The sequence below is a fragment of the Branchiostoma belcheri genome, unplaced genomic scaffold (assembly GCF_001625305.1).
Source record: "Branchiostoma belcheri isolate BF01 breed outbred unplaced genomic scaffold, Haploidv18h27 scaffold152, whole genome shotgun sequence".
NCBI classification, from domain to species: Eukaryota; Metazoa; Chordata; class Leptocardii; order Amphioxiformes; family Branchiostomatidae; genus Branchiostoma; species Branchiostoma belcheri.
This window is the reverse complement of record NW_017802958.1, coordinates 330,993-340,613: the sequence shown is the minus strand read 5'-3', so window position 1 is coordinate 340,613 and position 9,621 is coordinate 330,993.

Genomic DNA, 9,621 nt, shown 5'->3' with positions numbered 1-9,621 from the left:
CGCGAAATGTTCTCTCCCAGCAGACAAACTTCCCTGGCATGTTATCTCTCTATTTGGCCGATTTCTACTCTTTCCAACCGCCTCCCGAAGCCTGGTAGAGGCTAGGGAAAGTTTACAATAGTGAAGTTTATACTTGGACAGGTCATCAACTACCCGTATTTTTCACCGACAACGTTTCCTCGTCATTAGTAACATTGTCAGCGTGGGTCTAAGTCTGATTTTAAATCTTTTCCCTGGGGAGGCGAAAATTTACAACAATGAAGTTTATACTTGGACAGGTCATCTGATATCCGCATTTTTCCACCGACGACGCTTCCTTGTAAAGGACAACGAAGGTACATGTAGGTTCGTCATAGTTCATGACATCAAGACCGAGCTATTCACCCCTCCCCAGCCCTACCTGCTGCAACCATGTACTTCAGAATTCTTTGCGAAACCGCTAAAAATTGACCTCACATCCTTTTGGGCAGTAAGATTACGCGTGTTATGTCCTTGGGCAGTGGAAGAGTGTGGCGTAACTGCAGAGTGCTCGACTCAGAACCAACAGGTCCCGGGTTCGAGTGCTTACATGCCACCAATCTTGTGCCCTTGAGATAGGCACTTTACCTCAATAGTGAAGTTTATACTTGGACACGTCATCTAATACCCGCATTTAAACCGAAGACGTTTCCTTGTCATTTGTCAAATTGTAATCGTGGGTTTGGGTATAATTATTTTAAAACCTTTCCCTTATAACGATAGGAGAAACTTTACAAATTAGATCTAGATAAATCTCCATAGTGAAGTTTATACTTGGACAGTTATCTAACACCTGCATTTTCCACCGAAGAAGCTTCCTTGTCATTTGTTACATTGTCAGCGTGGGTCTGGGTCTAATTTTAAACCTTTGTCTTAATAACGAGAGAGGGGAAAGTTTACAAAATAAAGAAACCTCAAGAGTGATCCTTGTATAGGTCATCTAACACCTGCATTTTCCACCGAAGACACTTCCTTGTCACTTGTTACATTGTCAGCGTGGGTCTGGGTCTAATTTTAAACCTTTGACTTAATAACCAGAGAGGGGAGATTTTACAAACTAAAGAAACCTCAACAGTGAAGTTTACACATTCACGTGTCATCTGATACCAGCATTTTCAACCGACGACGTTTCCTTGTGAAGGACAACGAAGGAACATGTATGTTCTTGCACACAGAGTTATGTTAGAACGACCGAGAGGACGGCTGTGTCTCGCTGAGTTCAGCTATCGAACCGCCGGTGGCTCAATGCCAGTAATACGCCTCTACATTTCAGAATGAATATCACTTTATCCACAACCACTTGTTTACATGCAAGAGTCGATGACTGCAAGACATGTATTTTAGTGATGAGAAGTAACACGTGTTCAATAACGATAGGGGAAACTTAACAAGATTATAACGATAGGGGAACTTAACAAACTAAATAAACCTCAATAGTTAGGTTTATACTTGGACAGGTCATCTAACACCTGCATTTTCCACCGAAGACACTTCCTTGTCATTTGTTACATTGTCAGCGTGGGTCTGGGTCTAATTTTAAACCTTTGTCTTGATAACGAGAGAGGGGAAAGTTTACAAACTGAATAAACCTCAACAGTGAAGTTTATACTTGGACTGGTCATCTGATACCCCCATTTTTCACCGAAGACGCTTCCTTGTGAAGGACAACGAAGGAACATGTATGTTCTTGCACACAGAGTTATGTTAGAACGCCCGAGAGGACGGCTGTGTCTCGCTGGGTTCACGTATCGAACCTCAAGTGGCTCAGTGCCAGTAATACTCTGTACATTTCAGAGTGACTACCAAAGTCCTTTATACACAACCACTTGTTTACATGTACAAGAGTCAACGTTTTAATGACTGGAAGACATGTATTGTAATGATGAGATGTAGCTAAGTGCAGAGCTCGAGCCATGTTGGATAAGGATATTTTTTAGTTTGGTGAAGTTTGTGCGGTGGCTGTGACGAAACGGTAGAGTGTTCGGCTCAGACCCAAGAGGTCCCGGGTTCGAATCCTACCCGATGCCACCGATCTTGTGCCCTTGGGATAGGCACTTTACTTCAACAGTACTAGTGAAGTTTATACTTGGACAGGTCATCAACTACCCACATTTTCCACCGACGACGTTTCCTCGTCATTAGTTACATTGTCAGCGTGGGTCTAAGTCTGATTTAAAAACTCTCCCCTGATAACAGGAGGGGAAAGTTTACAACAGTGAAGTTTGTACTTGGACAGGTCATCTGATACCCGCATTTTTCCACCGGCGACGCTTCCTTGTAAAGGACAACGAAGGTACATGTAGGTTCGTCATAGTTCATGACATCAAGACCGAGCTATTCAAAAACTAAATAAACCTCAAAAGTGAGGTTTGTACTTGGACAGGTCATCTAACACCTGCAGTTTCCACCAACGACGTTTCCTTGTCATTAGTTACACATTATAAGCGTCTGTCTATGTCTAATTTTAAACCTTTGTCTTGATAACGAGAGGGGGGAAAGTTTACAAACTAAAAAAACATCAATAGTGAAGTTTATACTTTGCTTGGACAGGTCATCTAACACCTGCAGTTTCCACCGAAGACGTTTCCTTGTCATTAGTTACACATTATAAGCGCGGGCCGGGGTCTAATTTTAAACCTCTGTCTTGATAACGAGAGAGGGGAAAGTTTACAAACTAAAGAAACCTCAACAGTGAAGTTAATACTTGGACAGGTCATCTAACACCTTCTCTTTTTTCACCGAAGACACTTCCTTGTCATTTGTTACATTGTCAGCGTGGGTCTGGGTATAATTTTATACCTTTGTCATTGATAACGAAGAGGGGAAAGTTTACAAACTGAATAAACCTCAACAGTGAAGTTTACACATGGACATGTCATCTGATACCAGCATTTTTTTTCACCGACGACGTTTCCAGGGACTTTTCCTGGTAAAGGAAGAGGAAAGTTTGTAACCGTCTTAATTAAAAGGTGACGTGTATTGTGCTTTGCACAGGTGTTAATTCACTTATCTGGTATAAGATCGTTTCCTTGTAATTAGTTACTTTGTAAGCGTGTGTCTGGGTCTAATTTTAAACCTTTGTCTTCATAACGAAGAGGGGAAAGTTTACAAACTAAATAAAATAAATCTCAACAGTGAAATTTACACATGGACAGGTCATCTGATACCAGCATTTTTTCCACCGACGACGTTTCCTTGTAAAGGACAACGAAGGTACATGTATGTTCATGCACACGGAGTTAATTATGTTAGAACGCCCGAGGGGACGGTTGTGTCTCGCTGGCTTCAGCTATCGGACCGCCGGTGGCTCAATGCCACTAATACGCTCTCTGCATTTTCAGAATGAATATCAAAGTCCTTTATCCACAACCACTTGTTTACATGTACAAGAGTCGACGTTTCGATGACTGTATGTATTGTAAGTGCAGAGCTCGAGCCATGTTGGATAAGGATATTTTTAGTTGTTTGGTGAAATTTGTGTGGTTGCGCATCATGGGGCAAAACCTTGTAGGTTCGTCATAGTTCATGACATCAAGACCGAGGTATTCACCCCTCCCAGCCCTGCCTGCTGAAACCACGTACTTCAGAATTCTTTGAGAAACCGCTGTTTTACGTGTGTGATGTCCTTGGGTAGTGGAAGGATGCGGGGTCGTGTGACGTAATACGCTCTCTATATTTTCAGAGTGAATATCAAAGTACTTTATCCACAACCACTTGTTTACATGTACAAGAGTCGACGTTTCGATGACCGTATTGAAACGTTGAGATGTAGCTAAGTTGCAGAGCTCGAGCCATGTTGGATAAGGATATTTTTAGTTGTTTGGTGAAATTTGTGTGGTTGTGCATCATGGGGCAAAACCTTGTAGGTCCGTCATAGTTCATGACATCAAGACCGAGGTATTCACCCCTCCCCAGCCCTACCTGCTGCAACCATGTACTTCAGAATTCCTTGGGAAACCGCTGAAAACTGATCTTACATCCTGTTGGGCAGTGCAAGGACGTGACATGACGTGTGAAATGTCCTTGGGCAGTGGAAGAATGCGGGGTCGTGTGGCGTAACTGCAGAGTGCTCGACCAAGAGGTCCCAGGTTCGAGTCCTGACATGCCACCGATCTTGTGCCCTTGGGAAAAGCACTTCACACGACTTTCCCCACTAAACTCAAGTTAAAATGAGTATCGTTCTGTCCTGAATTTGTCCTCTGAGTTGGTGGTGGCATGAAATAAACGTTGAAAAACCTGAGTGTGCCGTCACCATGTGTTGTCATAAATTGTTGGAATAAAAAAAAGAGTTCAGCTTGATGTGACGTCACAGTGCTACAATATGGCCGTTTTGAATCACCCAGGCGGACTTTTCCAAGTAAAGGAAGAAGAAAATATCCCACCGTCGACGTACAATGCTTTGCACAGGTCGTTAATTCACTTAATGTACACCCGATATCTAGTATCGTTTCCTCGTCATTAGTTACAATGTAAGCGTTTTTCTGGGTATAGTTAGAAAACTTGGTCATTATAAAGGGAGGGGAAAGTTACACAAACCTCAATAGTGAAGTTTATACTTGGACAGGCTATCTGATACCTGCATTTTCCACCGGAGACGTTTCCTTGTCATTAGTTACATTGTAAGTGTGGGTCTGGGTACAATTTTAAAACTTTTCCCAGATAAGAGGAGGGTAAAGTGTACAAACTAAATAAACCTCAATAGTGAAGTTTATATTTGGACAGGTCATCTAATACCCGCAATTTACACTTAAGACGTTTCCTTGTCATTAGTTACATTGTAAGTGTGGGTCTGGGTGCAGTTTTAAAACTTTTCCCAGATAAGAGGAGGGTGAAGTGTACAAACTAAATAAACCTCAATAGTGGAGTTTATTTTTGGACAGATCATCGATATCCGATACCGGCATTTTTCACCGGAGACGTTTCCTTGTCATTAGTTACATTGTAAGTGTGGGTCTGAGTACAGTTTAGAAACTTTTCCCTGATAAGAGGAGGGTGAAGTGTACAAACTAAATAAAGCTCAGTAGCGAAGTTTATACTTCGCCAGGTCACCTGATACCGGCATTTCCACCGGAGACGTTTCCTTGTCATTTGTTATGTTGTAAGCGTGGGTCTGAGCGCAAAAGTTATCCCTGATAAGGGGAGAGGAAAGTTTACAAACTAAATGAACCTCAATAGCGAAGTTTATTTTTGGACAGGTCATCATATACCGGAATTTTCACCGACGACGTTTCCTTGTGATAAGTTACAATGTAAGCATTTGTCTGGGTATAATTTGTAAACTTTGTCCTAATAAGGGGAGGGAAAAGATTACAAACTGAATAAACCTCAATAGTGAAGTTAAAAATTGGACAGGTCATCACATACCGGAATTTCCACCGACGAAGTTTCCTTGTGATAAGTTACAATGTAAGCATTTGTCTGGGTATAATTTGTAAACTTTGTCCTAATAAGGGGAGGGAAAGATTACAAACTAGATAAAGCTCAACAGTGAAGTTTATATTTGGACAGGTCATATGATACCAGTATTTTTCACCGGAGACGTTTCCTTGTCATTAGTTACATATTGTAAGTGTCTGAATACAGTTTAGAAAGTTTTCCCTGATAAGAGGAGGGTGACGTTTACAAACTAAATAAAGCTCAACAGTGAAGTTTATACTTGTACAGGTAATGTAATACCGGCGTTTCCTTGTAAAGGACAATAAACGCTTGCTCATATCATTTACACGGAGTCAACACCAGAGAGGACGGCCTTGTCTCGCTGACTTTACCTATCGAACCACCGGGTGCGGCAAACTGTACCCGGTAGTGGCGTCGGGTGGCGTAGTGGTAGATCGTTCGACTATGAAGCGGGGAGACCCGGGTTCGATCCCGAGTTGGGCCCCGGGACATGTCTGGACATGCGCCCCAGGTGTGAATGGGTACCTAACTTCGGTTGGGGAAAGCTGTATGGAGGTCACCTTGTGGCGCCGAAAGTCAGCCACACAGACCGTTGCGACAGTTTTGTGGAGCAAGAATGTGTTATCATGTGTAATATTTGATTGTTGTGATTTGTAATAAATATTATGTGATACCCTGCATCAATTCAGCCGTTAAAGGCTGCCACTGCACGGGTACTGTTTGGACAATAAAAAACATTTATTATTATTATCATTATTACTGTACTCTCTAGCTTTAGTATAGCGGACCAACTCTCCCGGCATGTTATCTCTGTTATCTTAGAATTTCTACTCTTTCCATGCCAGCCGCCTCCCGACGCCTGGTAGAGGCTAGTTTGCCAGGTTGGCAGGTTAGATAGTATCAGTGACTTACGGATATGTTTAACAGACCATAACGAGCCTTAATTACCTATAATTAACCGGTTAAAAGTGGCTAGTAACATGTACTCTACGCACTTCATCATTATAAATCAAATGCATGCATTCGGAAAATAGTAGAAATCATTCAGATACATTCTGTAGGATTTTATCTTAATTCGCTGAAAGCAACTGTCGAAGAACTGTTGAACCAAATTACCTGAAGGTTAACACAACCTATATATGTTCTTGTTCTTGAAAGGTGTTTAACCTTTTGGACAAAAAGCTTTTATCTGGCTTGGTCAGGAAAGTCAATGAAATGACTCACTGGACAAAAGCAGGTATACAAGCCGAAGGACGTATCCTGGTCACAGAAAGATTGTATCTGTCCCTTATTAAAACTTTTCCAGGTAAAGTAAACTATAGCTAATGGTATACGTCATTAAACTAATTTTCGTCATAGACAAAAACTTTATCGATAATTGACGTACATCGCCATTGATTAAGGACAAAAGCAGGTGAAAAGACCGAAGGACGTATCCTGGTCTCTAAAAGTTTGTATCTGTCCCTTACTGAAGCTTTTCCAGGTAAAGGAAACACATGATGTACATCATTAAGCTGATTGTCGTCACAGATAAAGAGTTCATGGATGATTGCTGTACATCACCTTAAATTAATGACTCTGTTTCCTCCACGTAGGCACTTAATCATACGTATCCCCGCCATGTAAAGTTTGGAGTAAAAATGGTTTCTAGAGTTCAATCACTGAGAAAACCGACACACCTGATCACATACTTCCCCGTCATGTTAAGGGTTACTAGAGTTCAGTCAGTGACACACCGACACACTTGTTATATATCAAACGTACAAAAGGAAACATATTCAAGCATATACTTCTTCATGCATGTTCCCTTCATGTCAAACGTTTGCAGGAAAATGGTTACTCGAGTTCATTTATAATACTGAGACAATTGCAAACGATAAACCCGTTATATATCAAACTTACAAAAGGAAACATATTTGTGCACATTGATGCGCTTCTTCATGTATATCCCTGTCATATAAACGTTTGGAGGAAAAAATGGTTACTATAGTTCAGACACTGAGAAAACCGACACACCTCTGATATATCAAAAGTTCAAAAGGAGACATATTCATGCACATACCTTTTCGTGTATATCCCTGCCATGTAAAAGTTTTTTAAAACTTTATTCATATAACAAATATTTACATATTTCAATTTTCAAGTGTTGAGAGGGACAACTTTTGCTACTCTACACTACATATGTACACGTATATGCAGTTGTAAAATATGAAGGAAAGGGTTATTCGAGATCAACTACTCAAGGTGAAATGACAAACCGACACACCCAATGTTATATCAAACGTAGAAGATGAAACTTCTGTCTGCATAAAAACATGACCTTTCTTTTCTTTTAAGTAACTGCCATATACTGCTAGATGTCCCTATGGTATCTGTATCTGTATTGCCAGTATAACCACCCCTCGGCGTAATCGCAGGCCCGCGGCGCGGCGGCATCTGGCTACTAGTATATTACACAGACGTACTACATCTATTCTTGTTCAAGGGACCGGAACGAGCCTTTAATAATTACGGCTACTAGTAATTAACAGGTTAATTGATACTTGCTAGTAACATGCCTGTACGCAGTGTAGTGTCCACTGTTCAATTGCTGTGGCCACTTAATATAATAACATAATAGAGATTATTAAGGTGCGTTCTATAGGATTTTATCTGAAATGAATAAAAGCAACTGTCAAGCACTGTGGAACCAAATGACCGGAAGGTCAACACGATGCCCTATGTCCTTGAAAGGTGTTTAAAGCTTTTGTCTGGCTTCGTCAATGAAATGACTCACTGGACAAAAGCAGGTATACAAGCCGAAGGACGTATCCTGGTCACAGAAAGATTGTATCTGTCTCTTAGTAAAACTTTTCCAGGTAAAGGAAACTCATGGTATACGTCATTAAACTAATTGTCGTCATATACAAAGACTTCATCGATAATTGACGTACATCGCCATTAATTAAGAACAAAAGCAGGTGTACACAAGCCGAAGGACGTATCCTGGTCTCCAAAAGTTTGCATCTGTCCCTTATCAAAACTTTTCCAGGTAAAGGAAACGCATGATGTACATCATTAAGCTAGTTGTCGTCATAGACAAAGACTTAAGCCATAATTGACGTACCTCGCCATTAATTAACGGACAAAAGCAGGTATACAGACCGAAGTACGTATCCTGGTCTCTAAACGTTTGTATCTGTCCCTTACTAAAACCTTTCCAGGTAAAGGTACTGTGACTGTGGTATAACTCATTAAGCTAATTGTCGTCATAGAGTTCATCGATATTTGACGAACATCGCCCTTAAGGACGTTTCCTGTACGTAGACACTTAATCATGCGTATCACCGACATGAAAAGGTTTGGAGAAAAATTGTCACTAGAGTTCAGTCAGTGACACACCTATTATAATAGCTAATGTACAAAAGAAAACATTATTCATGAACATACTTTTTATGCATATCCCTGTCATGTAAAAGTTTGGAGGAAAAAGGGTTACTAGAGTTCAGTTCGTGACAACTGACACACCTGTTATTTATCAAATGTACAAAAGGAAATATATTCGTGCACATACTTCTTCATGTATAGCCCTACCATGTAAAAGTTTTCAGAAAAAGGCTTAAGGGTTACTCGAGTTCAGATACTCAAGGCGAAGTAGCAAACTGACACACGCAAAATTACATCGACTGATGAAATTTATGTCTGCATAGAAATATGAATTTTCTTTCTTTTCTTTTAAGACTGTCATATATAATGACTAGGTGTCCTAATGGTGTGCAGAATCAACATGTTGAACATTTTCGTTTCTTTTTTGTAAAATCAGAATATTGCTAGAGGCTACAAGAGTTTAACATGTATCAAAGACATTAATATAGACGACAAAGGTTCCTATATCTGAAAAAAAAAGATCCCATCCTAACTGAGGTCAACGACCTTGTACAATGGTTCTGTTCGATGTGAAACTGTAGCCTCGTACCAGGCTTCGCGAGGCGACTGAAAATTGTAGAAATTGGCCAAATAGAGAGGACAGCATGCCAGAGGAGTTGGTCCACTAGAGAGTACAGTCTGGCGAACCAACTCCCATGTTATATTATGTGTCTTTCAGACCGATTTCTTCTCTATCCAGCCGCTTTCCGAAGCCTGGTAGAGGCTAGAGAAAAACCGTGTACTACATGTAGTGACAAGGACGAGCTCACTAGCCATGGCGGTAGCCAGGATTTTGAATGT